Source organism: Podarcis erhardii (genome assembly GCF_964252035.2).
Source record: "Podarcis erhardii genome assembly, chromosome: 7".
In the NCBI taxonomy this organism is placed as follows: Eukaryota; Metazoa; Chordata; class Lepidosauria; order Squamata; family Lacertidae; genus Podarcis; species Podarcis erhardii.
The window spans coordinates 44989118-45009438 of record NC_138511.1 but is presented as its reverse complement, the minus strand read 5'-3'; the positions used below and the strand labels follow the sequence as shown (position 1 = coordinate 45009438).

At 42.2% G+C, this 20321-nt stretch overlaps 1 protein-coding gene across 13 annotated transcripts in view; it reads left to right on the top strand.

Moving 5' to 3' along the window:
• The window catches only part of ZFHX3 (zinc finger homeobox 3), a 349711-nt gene that overhangs the window by 99644 nt on the left and 229746 nt on the right, over positions 1-20321 (top strand). Inside the window, exon 1 of one of the 13 annotated variants that reach the window (XM_081871748.1) lies at positions 15053-15164. The exons of the other annotated variants lie outside the window; for them this stretch is intronic. The gene's annotated coding sequence lies outside the window, so the exon portion shown is untranslated. Of the gene's footprint in view, positions 1-15052; positions 15165-20321 lie in introns of those variants that run through there. 13 annotated transcript variants of the gene reach the window in all.

The window sequence follows — 20321 nt, the reverse complement described above, 5'->3', positions numbered from 1 at the left end:
ACTGTTCAGGAGAACTCAATAATTATAGGCATCCTCATCAATGAAAACCTGGTTTTCCCAGAGGCAGTGGTGGGACATAGAACTTGAGTGTGTGTATCCCACCAAGCTGAGTTGTGGCTGTGCTAATTTTCCAATACTCTTGCATCTGTGAAATCTACTGTTTGTACATAGCCTACCCCTAAAGCATGAGCTGTCACCAGTAGGAGAAAGGCTGGTTTGTTGTTGTTTTTTTAAAAAAGCAAACTTCTCTCTGGCTTCTGCTAAGCTCACACAATCCAACTAGCAGAGACATTGATATCACAGGGGGATGTGATGCCCCTGCCCATCAAAACTGCTCAAACCCAGTTATTTATTCTGCTGCCACCACACCTGCCCTGTGACATGTGTTAATTCCAGTTCTTGGCCTCCCAAGCAGGGTTGCCAAAGAAGGTGCTTATGAATATTTTATTTATTTATTAAATTTCTATTCCACTGTTCCTCCCAGAGGAACCCAGGGTTACAAACAACAACAACAAAAAATAACAACATATTAAAAACAATTACACTGCAGTTGCCAAATAGAAAAGATTTCTGCTTAAAGGGTTTGTTGAAAGAGGAAGGTATTCTCAGTAGGTGCTGAAAAGACTACAGAGACAGTGCCTGTCTAATATTCAAGGGGAGGGAATTTCAAAGGGGAGGTGCCATAACGCTACATTATGTGGAACAGACCTCCCGATAAGATGGTATCTACAAAAGGCCCTCACTGTCAGAGCACATGATCAGCTGGGTATATAAGGGGTGAGACGATCTCTCAGTTATCCTGGTCTCAAGCTGCTTAGGGCTTTATACACCAAAACCAGCACTAAATAAATAAATAAATAAATAAATCTTATTATTTATACCCTGCCCATCTGACTGGGTTTTCCCAGCCACTCTGGGCAACTCCCAGCGGAATAATAAAAACACGATAAAACATAAAACATTAAAAACTTCTCTAAACGCCTTGAACTTAGCTAATGGGCAGTTGTTGGCACCCGTCTGTCTCAAGAGACAATGGAGTGCACCTTCGGGGGTGAAGTCAAACCAAAGTGACCTCCCTGAGGCACAAGTATGGAGGTCCTGGGCTGCCTTGATGACAACACCCCCCCCCTTCTCGGCCTTATTGATGTGGTCCAATGGAAAGCAGAGCAATATGTTTGGCACCAGCTTCACTACAGGAGTTGTCAGAAGGAGGTGTACGAGGCACCCTCCAGCCATCTTAGTGGCTTCACTCTTAGGGTTTAATCCTTAGCCTTTTCTTCTCCCAAACATTCCCCCCCCCCAGGGCAGTGAAGGTTTAGGATCAGGGTTTTCCTTCTCCTAAATGGGCTACCTTCCCAGGTTGACAAGCCCCATTTTCCCCTCACTTCCCTCTCCATCATGTGCAGAAACTGCTTCCTTCACCATTGGACCCACTATTGGTCTCAATCCACCAGTCTGTATTCTCATGCAGCAGAAGTCCCTAACTCATCAAGGGTTTGAGACCCATCAGTTACCCTCACCTGGTTTAGCCAGCCAGTCGAAACTGTTCCTGGAGTGTGGCCACTGTTGCATGTTGACAGCTTCAGTAGCCACAGGTAAGAGTGCAGGGGTGGAGACCAAAGGTGGACAGACTTCCCCGGAAGGAGCATGATGTGTCCCTCACCAAATGCGCTATCCCTCCCCTAACACCCCATGCACCCCTAATGAGCAGTAATACCACAATTCAAGATGAGGGGAAATATGATAGGTTTTCCTTGCATGAAAGTCTGAACAAGGAACAATTATGACTACAGAGAAGGACTGACCCTCACCTCGAAGACCAACTGTGCCGGATTTGCATGGGGACCCTTCACTGCTCCTTCCTTTAGGGTCAAAGGGTCAGTAATCATGCCCCCTGCCTCTGCTAGCATGTAGCGGTTCTTGTACTTGATGCAGAGATTGGGATGACTCCCACCCAAGTTTCCAGTGTTATGTGATGTGCAGATCAGCTCATAGGAATAAAACCAGAGAAGCAATCATGGCTATCTTTGGTTTGACACTTTTTGCAATGCAGACTAGTTCATTTTGGCAAAGGCCTTTTCTTGTAATTGGGCTTCTGTCGATATGAATTTTTATTGACACATATCACTGTATCTCCTTCACCAGAATCTCTGATTGCCATAAACAGTAAACACTGAAAGGAGTGTTTACTTGTCAGAAAAAGAAACAATCAGAAAGTTCTGTCTCTTAAGTTTTACTTTATTGTTGAGTCCTTCACCTTTGCACCACATTTCTCAGTCAGCTAAGCAGGATTCCCTTTCTTGACTGGTAGTTTTATTCTTTCATGGAACAAGCTTGTATGGTGTAATGGCAAACAGAGGGTAGCAGAGGGAATATTGTCAAAAATCTCCCTTTCTTCTTTTCTCTCCCCTTGCTTTATTATCCTCTCTCTTTTTGTCATTTAACTCCAATTATGGGATGCTAAGTGCTTTTGGAAATTTCATTGTTAATATCTTCTTACACTGCTATTAACGTAAATCAACTTTAATAGTGTCCCAGCAAGTGTAAAAGCAATCAAAAATTCAGTACTCACGAATCATTCTGTAATTTCAGCATAAAATGTTAATAGAAATAATATCGAATACCATAAAATATCAGCAAATTCAACTTTAAATATAGGTGATAAATGACATTTCTGTCCTGAGAAGTTCTGTGGACTTTGCACCAGGAATTCTTTTCCTGGCAAACCCATGCTATAGTGATCCAGGAACCCTCTTACCCCTCCCTCCCCTTTGGCGCAACCAACATCATTTTTTGAAGAAATTCTGTTTGTGGGAATATTTCCATTTTCAGAATCTAAAAGAGCATTTAGTCACATGCAGCAGCAAAGCAGTTTTAGTGGCCAGAATGCAGGGTCAGTGTTAATTGATTTTCAAGCAGCAGACACCTGCTAGTACCTGGCTGCCCTCAGGCTGCCCAGAAAAGCTCTAACTTCATTGATGTTGGCTGAGACTTGGAATTTCCCAGAAAAAAGGCTTTAGTTGAACTGGAATTAAAGCTGCAAATATCTATCATCTATTAATTAAGTTTATAAAACCCTCATGAGAGTCTTGTGGAAGCAACATTTTTGTGCTGCTCATAGTGCTGAAGAAATCATTTGAATTGCTGGAATATTCTGTCTGCACAAGTGCAGCCCAAAGGCTTTAGGAAAGTGAATGTGCAGTTCACTCTTAACATTACAGAATCCCACCCTGTGCTTCAGCTTTTCCCTTCTAGGAACCTGTGCTCCTGCCCAAGAACTTGGCAAAGGAGGTGTCACCCACCTGATCATGTTAGATGCAGAAAATGGCCGGGCTGACTCGAGTAGCTTTGTTTTTTGTTTTTTTTTTAAATAATATTTATTAGAATTTCAAAAACATTACAAAGGTACAAAAGCAAAAAAGAATAAAAAGAAAAAATAACAAAATACAGAAAAAATAAAAACAAGTAAAAACATTTCCATCTTTCAATGTCTTGTCTTTCATTTACTTGTTTCCCTGACCTCCTCACACCTCCCTTTTTTGTATTCTAATTCAATTAACAATTTCAGCAAATCCTTTCCATTTTAGTTTTTATCCTAATAATTTATCTTAATATATTATAACTTTACATTCTCACCTATACATAATCCAATTTTACCTTATTCTATAACATTACTGCTAAAAATTTGCGTTACTTTGTTTAACCTTATCTTGCCATAAAACACCTTGAAACTTAAAACTTAATGCTTATTTATACATAACTCTTTATATCATTTCTACTAAAGCCAGAGTTTCATTCCAACATTTTCCCTAATATTCATTAATTTTACACTACTTCCCCAATTTAAAAATTTTTCTTTATAGACTTTCCAATTTTCATCCAACGTCCCTCTTTCCTGGTCTCGGGTTATGTCAGCCCTTACTGTCCATTCCACTTAGTCCATCAACCTGGTAGTCTTACGTCCGAGGCTCTTAAATCTCTTCCATGCCCCTTCTGCAAATCTTCTTCTTCTTGTTTATACTCATTGAGGAGTAGGCCTCTGGGGGATTTCAGCCCATAGTTATCTCCATCTCCCCTCATCAAATCAACCCATTCCCCACAGTCCCACTCCCCACAGTCATCAATACAATCCAGAAAGTATTTAACAGGATATTTCAAAGTCCCTCCAAGTTTAAAATCCTCCTCAGCTCCAGACTCCCACCGGCCCATTCCAAATCCAATCTTCCAAAACGACGGCTTATGCTCCTGCAGAGCCTCAGGTCTCTCCATTATTATTGCTTGTGGTACCATCACAACCTCTTCCATTTTCATCTGCCCTTGCATTTGCACAGTCGAACCAGTTTCCTGAGTTGGTCTCTGCATAATTTCTGCGTCAATATTCCCTATTTGTTCACATTCCCTGACTACAACAGTCATCAAATCCAACTTCTCATTCATCAAATCCATCTTCTCATGCAGCTGCTCCAGCAAAGTGCTTGTCTTGCAGAAAGCAAGCACCAAAACTTCATCCAAGCACATTTTTGTTCAAGGTCACTGTCTGCTTCCACGATGTTTATCTCGCAGCTGTGAAGTCCCAAGTAAACTGCAGAGCAACAATTTGACAAGCTCCCTCTAGAGGAGACAGTTTCTATTTGTAACCATCTTTTTAAGCATATCCAACAAAAGAAAAGTTACTTTCAATTTTCAAATATTTTGTTTCTTTAAAATGCAAAAGGCAACATTGGAATAAATTTGTTTCTCTTTTTAGCTATCTGTCAAAATGTTCCATTCACAGTCAATGGACGTCTCAATCAATTTCTGTCTCTGACCCCCGTTCCCAGGTTAGAGACGGTGAAAACTTATTTTTCTTTACTCCCTCTCCTGCAGACTTAAACAGTCCAGTTGGGGATTTTAGTGGTTATAAATGAAGAAAATTTCGACCTTTACAACAATTTTCCAGGCTATTAGCTTGCAAAGGTCTTTGCTTCAGTCTATTTACAAAAAGCGGAAGGCGGACTTCCTGTTTTGAACCTTCCCGCTTCGATACCAAATTTGGATATTTATTGATCCAATTTTCCGTTTCTACTCACTGGTACTTGTTTAGAGTCCAATTGTCAACAGGAAAAAGTCAGCACTCTCCGACGATGGCAATGCGACTTCCCTCCGTGAAAGTAGCAATCAGTTCGCAGCACCGCGCTGCTCACCCTACTTCACTCCGGAGCCCCAAAATGGGGTTCCCCGCGAGTAGGGGAGGCGCTCCTGGTGCTCTGCCGAACCCCACGTTCCCAGGCTTCTTCCACCTGGGATTTCTAGCGGGTCCCCGCCTTCGCTGCGGCGGGAAGACCCAATTTCCACGGAGCCTGTTCCTCCAATCGGAGGAACTCCGCCATTCGCCGATGGCGCTAACCCGGAAGTCTCTGACTCGAGTAGCTTTGAAGTTTGGGAGTACAACTGCCAACATGATGAAACTGTACTTTATTTATAGCTCAGTTTTGCTAGACCAATATCAGCTCAGGTATCAGAGCATTTCACTATGTGTGTTGTCTCATTTCTGGGCTTATCTTAAATTTAAATAATTATTTCTTATAATTCTCATCACTGCTAATATGCTCAAAGTTCTTTGGAAATTAATTTCTAGGCTCAAATGTTTTTCTGTAACGAAACAAGTTGCAGCTTGAGGTGGCCATTTACACCAGGAAAATGCCATAGGTGTGGGAGGAGAGTGCTTTAGGCACTCCCCATGGCTTGTTCTTAAAGAAATTTAAAGAGATGTCTCACAGATCTCTGATTTCTTGTCCAGTTGGACCCCCATGCTTATAGTTGGATGTTGAGTGTTTCCTAATAGTGTGTAATGAGGGGCAGCACCAGCCAGCCTGGGGCACCACCTGGTAGTGCTTTGGCTTCTATCACCTCTGCTGCTATTGGAGCAGCATGGTGTGGTGGGATAGCTTGCCGTCAGTCACTCCCCTAATCCCCTCCTATCTGCAGATGTATTTACCCAGCAGTAGAAGTCTTTCCTTTGGGAAGTGACTGAACACTTGGTTTCATACTGTGATGGTCAACTGTCATATTAGATTCCCCAGTATGAGATGCTTGATGACTTCTTCAGCCATTGCCCTCTACTAGGGTGGTGGACCTGTTTGAGTAGCCTGTTCTCAGAGCTAGAGGCAATAAAGCAGACTGGGAGATTGCAAAAACACAAGTGGCAGACATCTAGATGTGGATCCAACTAAACTCAGAAAAAGCTCATTATTGAGTTCACTCTCAGTAATGATAATGGCAGCAAATAATAGTACTTTGCCACCATAGTGTCTTTTGGATCCAGGGACACGGGTGGCACTGTGGTCTAAACCACCGAGCCTCTTGGGCTTGCTGATTGGAAGGTTAGCAGTTTGAATCTGTGTGGTGGGGTGAGCTCCCATTGCTCTGTCTCGGCTCCTGCCAACCTAGCAGTTTGAAAGCATACCAGTGCAAGTAGGTAAATAGGTACTGCTGCAGTGGGAAGGGAAATGGCGTTTCTGTGTGCTCTGGCACTTGTCACGGTCCTCCATGTGCCAGTAGTGGTTCAGTCATGCTGGCTGCATGACTCAGGAAGCTGTCTGTGGACAAGCGCCAGCTCCCTCAGCCTGAAAAGCAAGATGAGCACCACACGCCATAGTTGCCTTTGACTGGACTTAACCATCCAGGGATCCTTTATCTTTTTACAAGTGGGAACCTGATCAGTTTGCCATTTAAGTGGTTGGGAGCTGCTTATCCTGGTGGCAGTGGTGCCCATGGTGATGGCTATTTTTTGCTTTTAAATGTTGTGCCCACAAGGGGAGCAGCAGAAGCAAGCTTCTTCTTCCCTTTCTCCCACTCAGAGCCAAACCAGGGTTTCAAATGGCTAATATGTAGAGAGTGGGAAAACATGATAGTGGCTGGACCAAGAGCTCTAGCTGCAGCCACTTTCATTAAAAACCTGTGGTGGCAGGCAGTGTCACTTAGAAGGGAAAAAAAGAGTCATCACTGCAGAGATTGCTGTTGCTACTAGTAAAATAAGCAGCTCCCTCCCACAAACTGGTTTGACACTCCACCTCCTGAAATTGTCATTCTCTTTTTTTGGAAATGGCCCCCCATTTAGCGCTAAATTTTGGTATTGTTTCAGGCTTCATTTTGGCACAGAAACTATCTTGTTGCTTGGACAGATAGCCTGTAACGGGAGAAGGACAGGGGAATGTGACCCTACTTATTCTTCAGGCCAATGATCACCAACATTTTGGGGTCTAGGGGCACATTTGGAGTTTTGAGAAGGCACCACTCAGAAAATAGCACCAGTAAGAAAATGGCTCCTGCCAGAAGTGTTACACAAAATGGCTGCCAACTCCAAAACAGGAGAAAAAGAAATGAGATGATAACATTAAATGGTTTAAACGCATAAAAAACTATTTATTTATTTATTTTTATCTGAATATTTTTGGTGGGAAACCTTCTTTTACAGGCACTGGTTGTAACTTTGTTTCTTGCTGGGGTATTGTTGTAGAGCTGGAAATTAAAAGATAGATGAATTGAGGAATAATTTTGAATTAATATAGCCAGCCATATTTCATATATAGTCACAAATAAAAATACATACTTAATGCTGGTTGGCAAGTCTGAGTTTTTAAGGAATGAAAAAGAATAAAAATACATGGAAAATACACACAAAATACATTTAAAACCTCACCATAGTAGTAGTTGAACCATACTGGCCCAGGTTAGTGGGAAGCCTGAGGCTGAATGTCATCTACTAGCTCCTCAATTTTAGGGGTGTATGAGGAGATAATGTGACTGGCAAACAGCAAATCAAAACAAATATAGCAGCAAATGGGTGAATGCAAGGAGTAGAAAAGACAGAAGTACTAAAGTGGAGGGGAAAGCAGTAGTTCTTTAGGACCCCAGGGATTCCTGTTACCTGGTGTCTAAACAACTTATTTATGAATCACACCTCTGACTTCATGCATAAACTAAAATCACTGAAGCAGTCAGCCAAGTTCATTTCACAGGAACTGCTTAGAAGAGTACCTGCACATTGTGCTTCATAACTTTTTCCTCTCTCTAGGAGGGCTAGAGACTTATTTGCTAAAAAATGAAAGCCCAGAATACAGGGTCCCTGCCTGGGAGCACCAATGAAGATATTTACAAGTGCCATGGCACCCATGGCTGCTTGGTCACTCCTGCTCCAGGCTCTCTCTGTGGATTCAGCTAAGTATCCTTCCAGATAGGGTTTCTGGTTTGGGAGTTGGGGCATGGTGCTTCAATGGTTCTACTCTTATCTGGAGGGCTCACTCTGTTTCATAGTGCTGAGTGAGTTCTGCTTAACTCAATGACGTCTATTCCATGGGAACCCAGAGGGTTTTAACATCTACAGGAATTTTTTGAGTGAGATTATCTGCAGTTTTGACACTCAAGGCATCTCCACAGTTTTGCTGCCGAGTCTGAGATGTTTTCCACTTATCCTGTGCTTTCTAGGCACAGGTAAAAGCGGTTTTTCATTTGTCCTGCTGCTTTCCCTGGAAAAACCCACAGTATACCACTGAATCAGAACAAATGTCAATCCACAGAAAAACCTATTGACATTTGTTCTGATTCATCAGTAAACAGCAGGTTTTCCTGGGAGAAAGCAGCAAGACAAGTGGAGGTGTGGATGAACCCTCAGTCATAACTAGAGATGACCTTCAGCTCTAGCTCTCCTTTATATTAGATTCAGATGAAGCAATAGAAATGCTGACTCATTGCCTCAAGGCAGCAATGGACCAGGAAACTTAGTCTTTATGAGATGGAAGTACTGGTGGTGAGTACTGTCCATGGAAGTCCAACCTGTCCTGAATTAGGTTCCAGATCGCTCCCGCTAAAGGATTAGATTTGCAGTTAGGGATTGCTCCAGCTCTGTTGCTAGAGATTTAAGTGGCACAAGAGGGCCTTTTACCAGCCAAGGCTGATACATGAGCTGTGATCCTGGAGAGAAAGAGCTTGGCTACAGATACCCATGTTCTGGTAACTTCCAGTTAAGACTACTGCAGTGAGTATGGGGTGCCTTTGAAGACTGTCTGGAAACTGCGGTTAGTTCAAAACACAGCTACTGTCAGCTACTAACTGGGATCAAGTGTTAGAAACACATTGTGCCAGATAGCTTTGCTAGCTTCTTGTCGGACTAGCTTCAGAACCGTATATGGCCTCGGACATGGACGTCAATGTTACGTCTTCCTCTTTATCAGCTTTACATACGCTAAAACTTGCCTCAAGTGCGGAAGGTGGCTATGGGCAAGAGGGCCTTTTGGGTTGTGGCACCATGCTTGTGAAATTCTCTCCTCATGCAGACTAACTTGACATCTGTGCTTTAATGCACTAGGCAAAGGCATTCTTATTTTCACAGGTTTTTAACCTTTGATATATTTTTATTTCTGGTCTGGTTATTTTTAGTACCACCTTTTACAGTTGTCACTTGTCACTTTATTACTGTTTTATTGTGATTTACAAGCTATTTTAATTTGCCCTACAAATATATGATTGAAGGGCAGAATGGAAACATTTTAAATATATGAGTAAATAAATATATTCAGCTGCTTGCAGGAATTTGATGTGGGTGTGTATGTGACTACTTGGATTTGTAGTTTTATATTATGAGTTTAAAATTTAACTTGTAAAAGCCTTTGGGATGGTCACCTCTCCTCCTGACAAGGACGCTATAGTTGCATGTTAGTCAGACATTCTAGAGGTGAAGTGTGTATTCCTCTACCATGCATCACTATGCTTCATTTGTTGAATTTCTGCCTGCCATGCCTCTGTTAATAAACATAAGTCTCTTTACACCCTGAATGAACCTATTTCTGTGGAGTATAAATGAAGATGATAAATAAATGAAAATGGTATTGAATAATCTTTCATTAAAATTAATTAATGGAAAGCACATTATAACCAACAGAACTTTAAGACTTCTTCAAATGTCTCTACAAACACCAACCAAGCAAGGAAGGGCAAAAGCCTGCATTTGGAGTGGTGATAAGGTGCTTTTGTGCCCTTCTCTCAGATAAAACTCTTATGAAGGCATTACACGCAGGCAGGCTGTCCAATGCAAATTGCAGTCTTAGATCAAACCTCACCAGCAGTGTATTAATTCAGTATTTATGCGTATTTTGAAGTGTTGCTTAAACTGAATCACACACTTTTTTCTTGTCAGAGCCACCCATATTTCCTCAGTTGTGTTGCATGTGTGTAAAGAGAGAACCTGTCTTTTCTCGGGAACTTCCTAGAAATGTGGAAAATCTTGACAATTGTTCTCTGTTAGTAATTTTGACCTGTAAACTGTACAAAATGGCATTTCATTTCTACCTTTTAGACAAGGTAAAGCAGCTAGAAATCCAGGTGAAATTTTTGCTGCATCAAGAAAAGTTACCAGAAAAAGAAAAGATGCCAGTAACATCCATCTGAGCAGCTCTTGTAAACTGTTTAAAACTAGCCATTTGGAAAGTACTTGATGGAAAGGTATGCTCACTGCCAGGGAAGCTACTGAAAAGGGCTTTTCAGTCTTCCATCCAGTACTTAGGTTTCCTGTCTTCCTTAAGGAAGACAAGGTGGCATCTTCTGTGCCTGGCTGAAACTGCTGTATTTTCAGGCTGAAAAATAAGCAATCTTTAATCCTGTCAGAGTTTGATAATATTATGTGTATTGACTGAAATCCTACAGGGTGGACATAGTGGGCCCTTTTCATTCCCATAGCACATTGTAACCTAGCAGCTACCTTTGGAAAGTAACCAATATCAAGAGGCACTTGATATTTGCAAGGATCATGGGGATCCTCTCTCTTCTCAAGTTCCAAAATTTACAATAGTCTTAATTTAAAAGTTAAGCCAGGGATCAGTTGCTTAATCTGGAACTGGGAACCTGGGAGCAGGGGAAAGAAAGAAAGAAAGAAAGAAAGAAAGAAAGAAAGAAAGAAAGAAAGACTCTTCTTCCCCAGTCTCATATGCCAGTGTGAGCTGACTCCAGCTTTCCCAGCCAATTGTCAAGCGAACTGTTGTCTTGCTTTTAATTAAGGGTATCTGAATCAAAATTGGATAAAAAGGACTGGGAGCGGGCTTCATTCCTGCAGGTGTTGCTGAAATACACAAGGCAGAAGCAGCTGGTAATGAGTTGGTGAAAATGAAAAAGGGACATAAGTAGCTTCTTTAGCAAATCCCCTGGAAATGACACAGAGCCTCTTAGATCGATAGGACTCATCTAGCCAAGGGCTGCTGGACCCACTTACACCTCGGGGGAGAGAGGTGGATGGCTACAGTATTACCTATGAAACCGAAGCAAAGTCTCATTTCATTATTTTCTTCCTTCCCCAGCATCAGTGCACATGAGGGCTTGAGGGAGATAGTGCATAATATAGGGACATTTGATGTAGTCCCAGCATGAGGAGGCCAGGTGCCCTGACAAACTGTTCCTGGAGCACCACAAAGTAGGATGTGGCATTTGAACACAAGTGTGATAGTTCTGTTCTTGGATGGCTTATCTAATTAGATTCACCCAGTCTAAACAAGGGTGTGTGTGGAATCTGGCAGAGCACCTTCTTGCCATAGGTGCACAGTGGTTGCCCTAATACCCTGATAGACACATCCAGTGTAGCTGGCAAGTCAGATCCTGCTCAGCACAGAGCTGGAACAAGCACAATTCCCTGACTGAACAAAAAGGCTAGTGGCAACTGCTTGTGAAGGCTTGGATTTATGAAGCAGCACAATATGCAGTGAGAGTGGATATTTGCATCTGTTGGGGATTTAGAGAGGGAGCCAAAAAGAAAGCATCAAGAAACCTGGTAGTGTTGGAAGTGGAGATTAGCCTGGGGAAGGCTTCCTCATAGCTCCTTCCTTCATTTTGTACAGTGGTGTGCAGGGGAATTAAAAATGTTTTAGTGTGTGATTATCTTTAGGTTATGGTTGTATATATATTGCTTGGGACCTCACTGTTTAAGGTGATTAATTACTTAATAATAATGCAAAACTGAAACTTTTAAAGCAAAGCAGAAGAGAGAGCATCTGAAAGCTAGTTGGAAATGGAGATTTGAGACAACTTGTCAAGCCAATGTTCGTATATTTTTTTTTTAATTATTGTTATTTGTATACCTCACCAAATCAACAAATGTCTGGTTGGACACCGCAGTAGCACCGAGCACTCTGGAACATTGTTGAAATGCAAATGGATTTCAAAAAAGTAATTGATGGGGATAAAATAAAGATAAGATTCATTTTAGGGGATATTTGAAGCTTTCTCTATATCAGTTACTGGATTTTGAAACATCTTGATTTGGAAATATGTGGAAATAAGCTGAGCCACTCAGCTGAGTAGCATTTTATTAATTCAGATTTTCTCATTGGGGATTAGGGAGGGAGGGCAGTATACTACATATAATGAGGCATACCATCTAAACAAGTCTGTAGTCTCTGACAAATAATTTACCTTTGAGGGGGGAAACACATTTCAAAAATTTTGCTGTTTTTCCTCATTGTTACTGAATTTTAAATGGTATTATTTCTTGTTGTGAGACCTTGTTTTAGGGCAGCCTGTTCATACTGTAAATAAATAAATTTCTTGGAATTACTTGTTATATATTATTGCCATTTAGTGAGCTATCGTAGGAGGGAATTTGAAAGCATTCCACCTACCCTTTGGAGGGCACTGAAATTTCAGAGGGTCTGCTTCATTTAATCTGGAGCCAAGGAATAGCTGGCTTTGCTCTGAGAGCACACCCTGCTGGTCAGTGTGAGTGCATCTAATCATAATCCACAAATGGACACCAAAAATTAATGTGCAATAATATAAAATTGTACAAAAGATGAGGTAGGGGGCAGAATATGTTACCAGAAGAGCCATTCATGTTCCCATATGAAGTACTATCACCTATTTTTACTCCTAGGTCACAGAGGAATGACTGAGAGAAGGCTTGACATCTTGTAGGCCTGATGTGGACTATATAATCCATGACTGATAAATAGCATGGCTGCTGCAGTCCTGAAGCATTAGGCTTAACAGGATTTGACCTGAAGACTTGAAGAAATGGTGTGGTACCAAAGAGAAAGAAGATGCCTAGACGGGGGGGGGGGGGTTTCCATACTTTCTAGTGACCAGCAGCTAAACTGAGAAATAAATACAGGCTGTTTAGTTGTCTGAAGGCATCATTATATTACCTATGGCCAATATCAGTCACTATCTGTTACTAATGGTGTTTTACAATCCCCCACACGCCTCTTATAGACCAAAAATACCGGTGCCCCAAAACTATTACTTCACTGTTATGATACTCTCTCTTGGTTATCCTTTATTTCCCAGAGTCTGGTGGCTTTTAGAGTGGACTCTGAACACAGCCAGTAAGCTGAGCTGAAGCCCTGTTCAGTATGTGACTAGTTACTAGGGTTAGCTGAAAGAATGTGCATTTATTTACTGAAGGTACTTTATAAATCAATACCTTGTTTTTGAACTCAGGTCAATAGGAATAACTCAGAAAAACAACAAACAACTACAGCAGCCCTAAAACAGCACTTTCAGCATATTGATTTTTAGAATAGTATCTTTTCCTGGTATTATTCACACAAACTTGAATATCACAAGTCATAATGAATGTATAAATAAATATATATGTGAAATGAAATGAACAAACAGTCAAAGCATTGTACCTTGGTGGCTCAGCAAAAATTAAAATGTCAAGAAATGTTAGTGTTGCCCTATCAAAATTGTGCAGCACTGAAAATGTAGTTTGGATTCAAGTATGTCAAAATGCTACCAGTAATTGAGTATGAATATAATTAACTTCCTTTTAATGTGAGAATGATAACATTTACTTTCTTCATGCAATGACTACTAGAACCTTATTGTTAGGCTTAGAATGTGTGTGTACCATGACAATTTTATTGCTAGCATGTTATTTTAAGGCATATGCAGTTATTTGGGAGTAAGCCCCATTGCACCAAGTGGCCCAGTGTGCATTTCATGGTAAACCATGATTGATTTCTGGTTTCTTTGTTTCCTCCCTGCTAGCACATGAAAGAAACACACCAAGACCTCTAACTTAGCATTATGTTCAAACACCATAGTTGTTGTTTTTTTTGCTTCTAACAAATCATAATCAGTATGCCAAAATTAAACCTTGGTTGCAGATCATAACTTGCTGGAAGATAAACCCACAACCCTTGGTTTGGATGTGAGAGTGGTCTGTTTCTTCCACATTCTAGAAGGGAGGAGACAAACAGACAAGAAAGGCTTGTTCATGGTAAACCAACAAGGCAAATGATTTAACTTTCTTCTATGTAAATATGCATAGGATTGGGCTGCACATGTGTCAGTGTGTCACTTTCATAGAATCATAGAAGTGTAAGGTTGGAAGGGACCATGAAAGTAAACTAGTCCAACAATGCAGCAATGCGGGAATCTTTTACCTAACGGACTCAAACCCACGACCCTGAGATTAAGAATCTCATGCTTTACCAACTGAGCTATCCCAGACATCTTTGAGCCTCTGTTTGTATACTTGGTGGCGAGGAGTGTACAACACATGTTCAAATGGAGCTCTGACCCATAAGGTCATTTTCATGGTCAAATGTGGCATATTTTGCAATTAATTTTGGATGCTTGGAATTTTTAAAACTATGCTTAAAGGGAAAGAAAGAATTATCATTGAGCAAAAATACAAGACATCTTCAAGGCATATCTAGCTTAGGAGTGCTTGTTATTTGTAGAAGCCCATCTCAGCATTCTATGCCCACCCAGGTTGGTCCTGCATTTCTGGCTTCAGACTGGAGGCGATGGGATAATACATTATCACACACCTTCCTCTCTTCCTGCAGGGGTGTTCCCCTGTCATAGCTATGGGTCTAGTGACTTGCTCCAGTTGCCATACTCAGTGGCGTAGCGTGGGTTGTCAGCACCCGGGGCAAGGCAAGTAATTTGCGCCCCCTAACCCTGGATTTGCGCCCCCTACCCCTACCCCTAACCCTAACCCCCAGATGTTGCGGCCGGCCCCCCCTGCACCCCCCACGCTACGCCACTGGCCATACTGCACCTTAAGGTGTCAGGCATGCATACGTGCTCACTCTCCCACAGCCTGCCCTTCTGAATTCTGCCAGACTCAGCTTATACTTTTTTCTTCTCAACTTTCTGGATCCACACATTTTGACAATCCTGGAGGGAATAAGGTAACCAGGCTAGCCTGTAGCAGCAAATAAAGCAAAGAAATCATTCTGTCACAATACATTTGTAAGTTTTTAAAGTGTGACAAAGCTTCATTCTTTGTTCTTCTGAACTAGTCCTTCTATACTAGGAACAAGTTATATTATTTTGTTTATTCAAGGCATACAACTTGTGAGAGCCAGTGTGATGTAATGGCTGGGGAAACCCAGCCAGGTGGGTGGGGTATAAATAAATTATTATGATTATTATTATGGTTAGCCTGCTGGACACAGACATGAGATACCAGGGTTCAAATATCTTCTCAGCCATGAAACACACTGGGTAACCTTGGGTCAGTCACTGTCTCTCACCCTAACCTACCTGACAGGGTGGTTGTGAAGAAAACATGGAAAGGGGAAAGCATGTATGTTACCTTGAGGTAGGATATAATAGGGTTGACATATTTCAAAAAGTGAAAATCTGGACACAAAAGTCCAGATTTTCATGTACATTTAAGTAATTTCTGCCCAATGTTTCCGATGGCCGAATCCCAGTAATGATTGGAAGATTCCAAATGTGTGGCAACCGTAGGATATAAAGGTAATAACAATGCACAAATAAATTGTTTTTATAGAGTCATAAGTACTTGAGAGGGTATTGCAGGACATCTTGGCTGATGCAGGAAATACCCAACAGATAGATGCCAGCCCAGCCTCTGCATAAAAGACATGCAGCTAGGAAGAGTCCACCCACGCCCTTGCTGCCACTCTTGCTAATTGGATCAATTTTTGAACTGTTCTTACAATCAAGACCTTTATCCTAAAGCTTGGATATCATCTGTACTTCTGTAACTGAAGCCCTTTAGAACTTGTTCTGCCTATTTACTGTATTTTTCGCTCTATACGACGCATCAGACCACAAGACACACCTAGTTTTTGGAGGAGGAAAACAAGAAAAAAAAATATTCTGAATTTCAGAAGCCAGAACAGCAAGAGGGATCGCTGCGCAGTGAAAGCAGCAATCCCTCTTGCTGTTCTGGCTTCTGTGATAGCTGTGCAGCCTGCATTCGCTCCATAAGACGCACACACATTTTCCCTTACTTTTTAGGAGGGAAAAAGTGAGCCTTATAGAGCAAAAAATACAGTATTTACTTCCTCAGTTGCTTTCCCAATCATTCTTGGCTACACAGGATAGTAACACCAAGGTGCAAACTTGCTTCATTTCTTGTCTTAATCCAGTGATAATTCAGTATGTGGCCTGCCTTGGGCTAGCAGCAACTCCTATTTGGCTACCAAGTTTGCCAATTTGTCATCCTTTCTTGAAACTCTAGTTGTCTACATTTACTGTCTTAGATGAACTCCGTGACCTCACCTTGAGGTGTTAAGAATTGCTAAGGGCCATCAGAACCTGTGTAAATTACAGCCACGCAGACAGCATGTTGAAAAATCAATAAGTAATGAAATAGTACTGCAGCAGAGTAGCCAAGAGAGCAATGGGTGGGAAAATCCTGAGGACTCTGTTTCATTTTGTCAAATAGAAAGGAAGATGTTCTGGTGTAATGTTACAAAATTATCCCCACTGGTCAGGGAAGAAATTGAAATACAGGAGAGGTGCGAAGCAGGTGTGATACTGCCTCTCTTGGGCTCATGAAACTCTTTGCTTTCCCTTAAGAATATAGCAGCCTCTACTTAATTCTGCACTGACTTGTCGTTTGCTTTTCTATAATGAGGTAATGAAATGGATTTCTGTCTCCATGTATTCTGGGATTGGGCATCTACTGCCTTCTTTCATCACTCCATGATTGTTGTGAATGATCACCAGCATTCAGATCCACCCAGCTAGCCATGCTGGGGAGGTAGACATATTAGGAAGAATTTGTAGAATGTAGATAATAGAAATGGACAGAACAAAATGAAAAGCAAGGCCTATTTTGAGGCTCAATGCAAAACCATCCACTCATTTTAACCCTTCCAAAGATCAACACAGACAGACAGTTCAAAGGACAGCTGCACTTCAGTCTTCAGATTATTCAAGCAAGTCTCAGAAGAAAATAAGAATAAATATGAAGGAATTAGATTCCTGGAAAAGTGGAGAGAAGTTGGACAAAGAGAGTTTGTTCCACTTGCAGAAAAACATTTAAGGTTAGATAAGACCACTGCTTTCAAATATAAAAAAGGGGGAGGGATTTCCAGGAAGAGAAAAACTGATCTCCTTTGCAGATTTGCATATCAGGAAGAACGTCTTAAAAGTAAGAAGAATTGGAGCAACCCCTAAATGTCGGAGAACTAAATAGTCTCTGAATTATATACATTTTGAACATTGATCAATCCATTCTGTGGTCCCTCACACCTACAGTCTGATATGGTAAAGTCCATGAACAGTGTCACCATTTCTGTTCTATCTGTGAAATGGGCCTCAGCCAGACTGTACCCTTGTTTGTGCTTCTGCCCAAGTGCTCCTAAAGTTTTTTGGGGTGGATGGGTGGCATTGCAGAATCCAAGCTTGTGACTCAATTCCTTACATGTATAGAAGGATTCATAAAGTGTTTTTAAGTATCTGAAGAGAAATACACTCTGACCTGTTCACCAGAAACAACAGAACTATTTCTTTCAACAAAAAACAGGAACTGGAGGAAAATCCAGCTGCAAAACTTCAGTGCCATTTTTCTCTTTAGAGCTCTACAATCTTGAAGAACTGCCGTCAAAGCTTTTCTGAATGAGCAAATGAGAGGATTTTTTTGTTTTGGTTGTTGCCCTCCTGGGACTCATTGGAGTAGCAGGATAAAAATTAATTAGAGGCTGTTTGGAGGGGGCTTTGGAAGATCGCCTCAGGCTACACTTCAGTCTGGTTGTTAGAAGCAATATCATCACCGCCTCCTCTCCCACTGAAGAGACCTGCCCGGGTGCGGCTGGGGGGAGCCACAGAATGTTCAACACAGACATCAGAGCCAAGAGCTTCCTCCCATAGAGATTACTTACTGCAAAATCAGTGGATCTACCTGCTGACAGCCCCAGAAATATGTCTTGTTTCATTTTCTGGTGTCTTAAAGAGGTTGCTTATGAAGCTCATAGAACACTGATTAAATATCCACTAAAGAAGATTCTTTCCCTTTACTCTTTTTCATGAATTATGCTAATCAGAAGGATGAATGGAAGGTTCTGGTAATGGAACAGTCTTTCAGTGGCTGGCTTTCTTTTTCTAGGGAATAGACCGACAGTGTGAGGATGAGGGTTACAAATATCTGTCAATCCAAATGATTGTTCATTTGGATAGGAAACTCAAATACTTCCTGGCACTAAACAAAATAAAAAAATTCCTTCCAGTAGCACCTTAAAGACCAACTGAGTTAGTTCTAGGTATGAGCTTTCGTGTGCATGCACACTTCTTCAGATATTCTGAAGAAGTGTGCATGCACACGAAAGCTCATACCTAGAACTAACTCAGTTGGTCTTTAAGGTGCTACTGGAAGGAATTTTTTTATTTTGTTTTGACCATGGCAGACCAACACGGCTACCTATCTGTTCCTGGCACTGTTTTCTTCCTTACTGGAACTCTCATGCAAAGCCTGTGTGTAGGTGTAGAGCTAAACACAATGGGACTTGACTGTTGACAAGTGATCCTTGGAGGTTTCTTTGCTGGTGTGTCTGGTCTTCATGTAGTTCTACCCATTTACTGAGTTTGCTGCTTGCTGCATAGGCAGAAACTCTTCTTGACAGACAGGCAGGCATCAGTGTGTGGTAATAGGAAGCAGAATCGGGCAGGCAGCTGGTCAGACTGAAGTCCTGCAGGACCTGGGACAGTTCCTAGGGATAGCAGAAGCTGAACCAGCTATGGCGGAGGTTTTCAACCTTTTTTAGTCCATGGCTTCCTTGACCAATTGCATTCTTTCTGTGGCACCCCTGTGGGGCTCAGAAGCCCAGTTGTGTCACCCCTTGCCTGCAGAGCTGGCAGCCTCTCACTGTTTTTGGAACACCCTCCCTTGTGGAGTGTTCCCTCAGACTCCTCTCCTCTACCCTCTCCTTGGGAGTCCTCTGGGCAGCCGCCACCACCGCCCCTGGTCTCTGAGCCACCTCTCACCCCCCAAGAGAGTTGGCACCTCATGCTACCCCACAGGAACCTGGGAAGAGGATGTCCCCAGCCTTGGTGGCCCAACAGAGATTGGCCAAAGGTGAACGTGAGGCCAGCAATGGCAGCAGTGGGCGCTGCTGGGCCTGCATGGCGGAAAGTCTCCCCTTCAGCACCGGGCACTTAGCTCCCAGGCAGGCCTTGCACACAGCAAGCACAAGAAAGGCCAGTACCCGCCTTTGGAGGTTATAGTCAAGGCTGCTGCAACAAACAGCTGTGCAAGCCTTTGGGAGGCAGAGATGCAAGAGGGCATCAGAGGAGGGAGGGAAGGAAAGAGGGAAAGAGGCCACTGTTGCCCACAGCACCCCTGACCACCATTAAAGGCACCCCAGGGTGCCACGACACACAGGTTGAAAACCACCAAGGTATGGGCTCCGCTGAACCCTTATTTCCTCATGTAAAATCTGATGTCAGCCAGAGCCCCTTCCCCACCTCCCCAAGTGGCACAGGGATTGAACTGTGCTGCTGCTGAGTGGCCTCAGATTGTGTCTTTTGCCTTCTCCAGGGTGGGGGTGGGGGTCAGTAAGAGCAAATATCACATTCAGATCCCTCTTCTGAAAGGTTTGGGCAGCCACTCCCAGATTTAGAGTTAGGTGACTCTGCCTCCTTCTTCAGGAGATATGATTGGGGTCTTCTTCAACTGCTTCTATCTCTGCTGAATTTAGAGGCCATGATATCTCCTGGGCAATTGTTCCTGGCTCCAGTTCACTACCGGAGTAAATTGAGATCCAGGGACATTTATATGTATGACTTGGATAGGATTATTCTGCCCTTCAAGAAGCATTCTAAGAATCATTGTTGTGTATGTTCAGTTTTGCTTTGCTTTTTGCCATACCTTCCTTTGCTAAACAGTTTTCAGGCATCAGGAGACTTAAATTATACCAGTTCCTTGAGAGCACCATTTCTGAGGTCTCCCAGCCCAGCCTGGCCTACTTCCCATTTTTCCACTGAGAAGAAACAGAAGTCATTATCTCATCGCAGCACTGCAGCTTTTTAAGTTCAATGTCAATAGCTAGTTAGGAAAGGGCAAGGCAGGTCAGGGATTAGGACTTCAACTG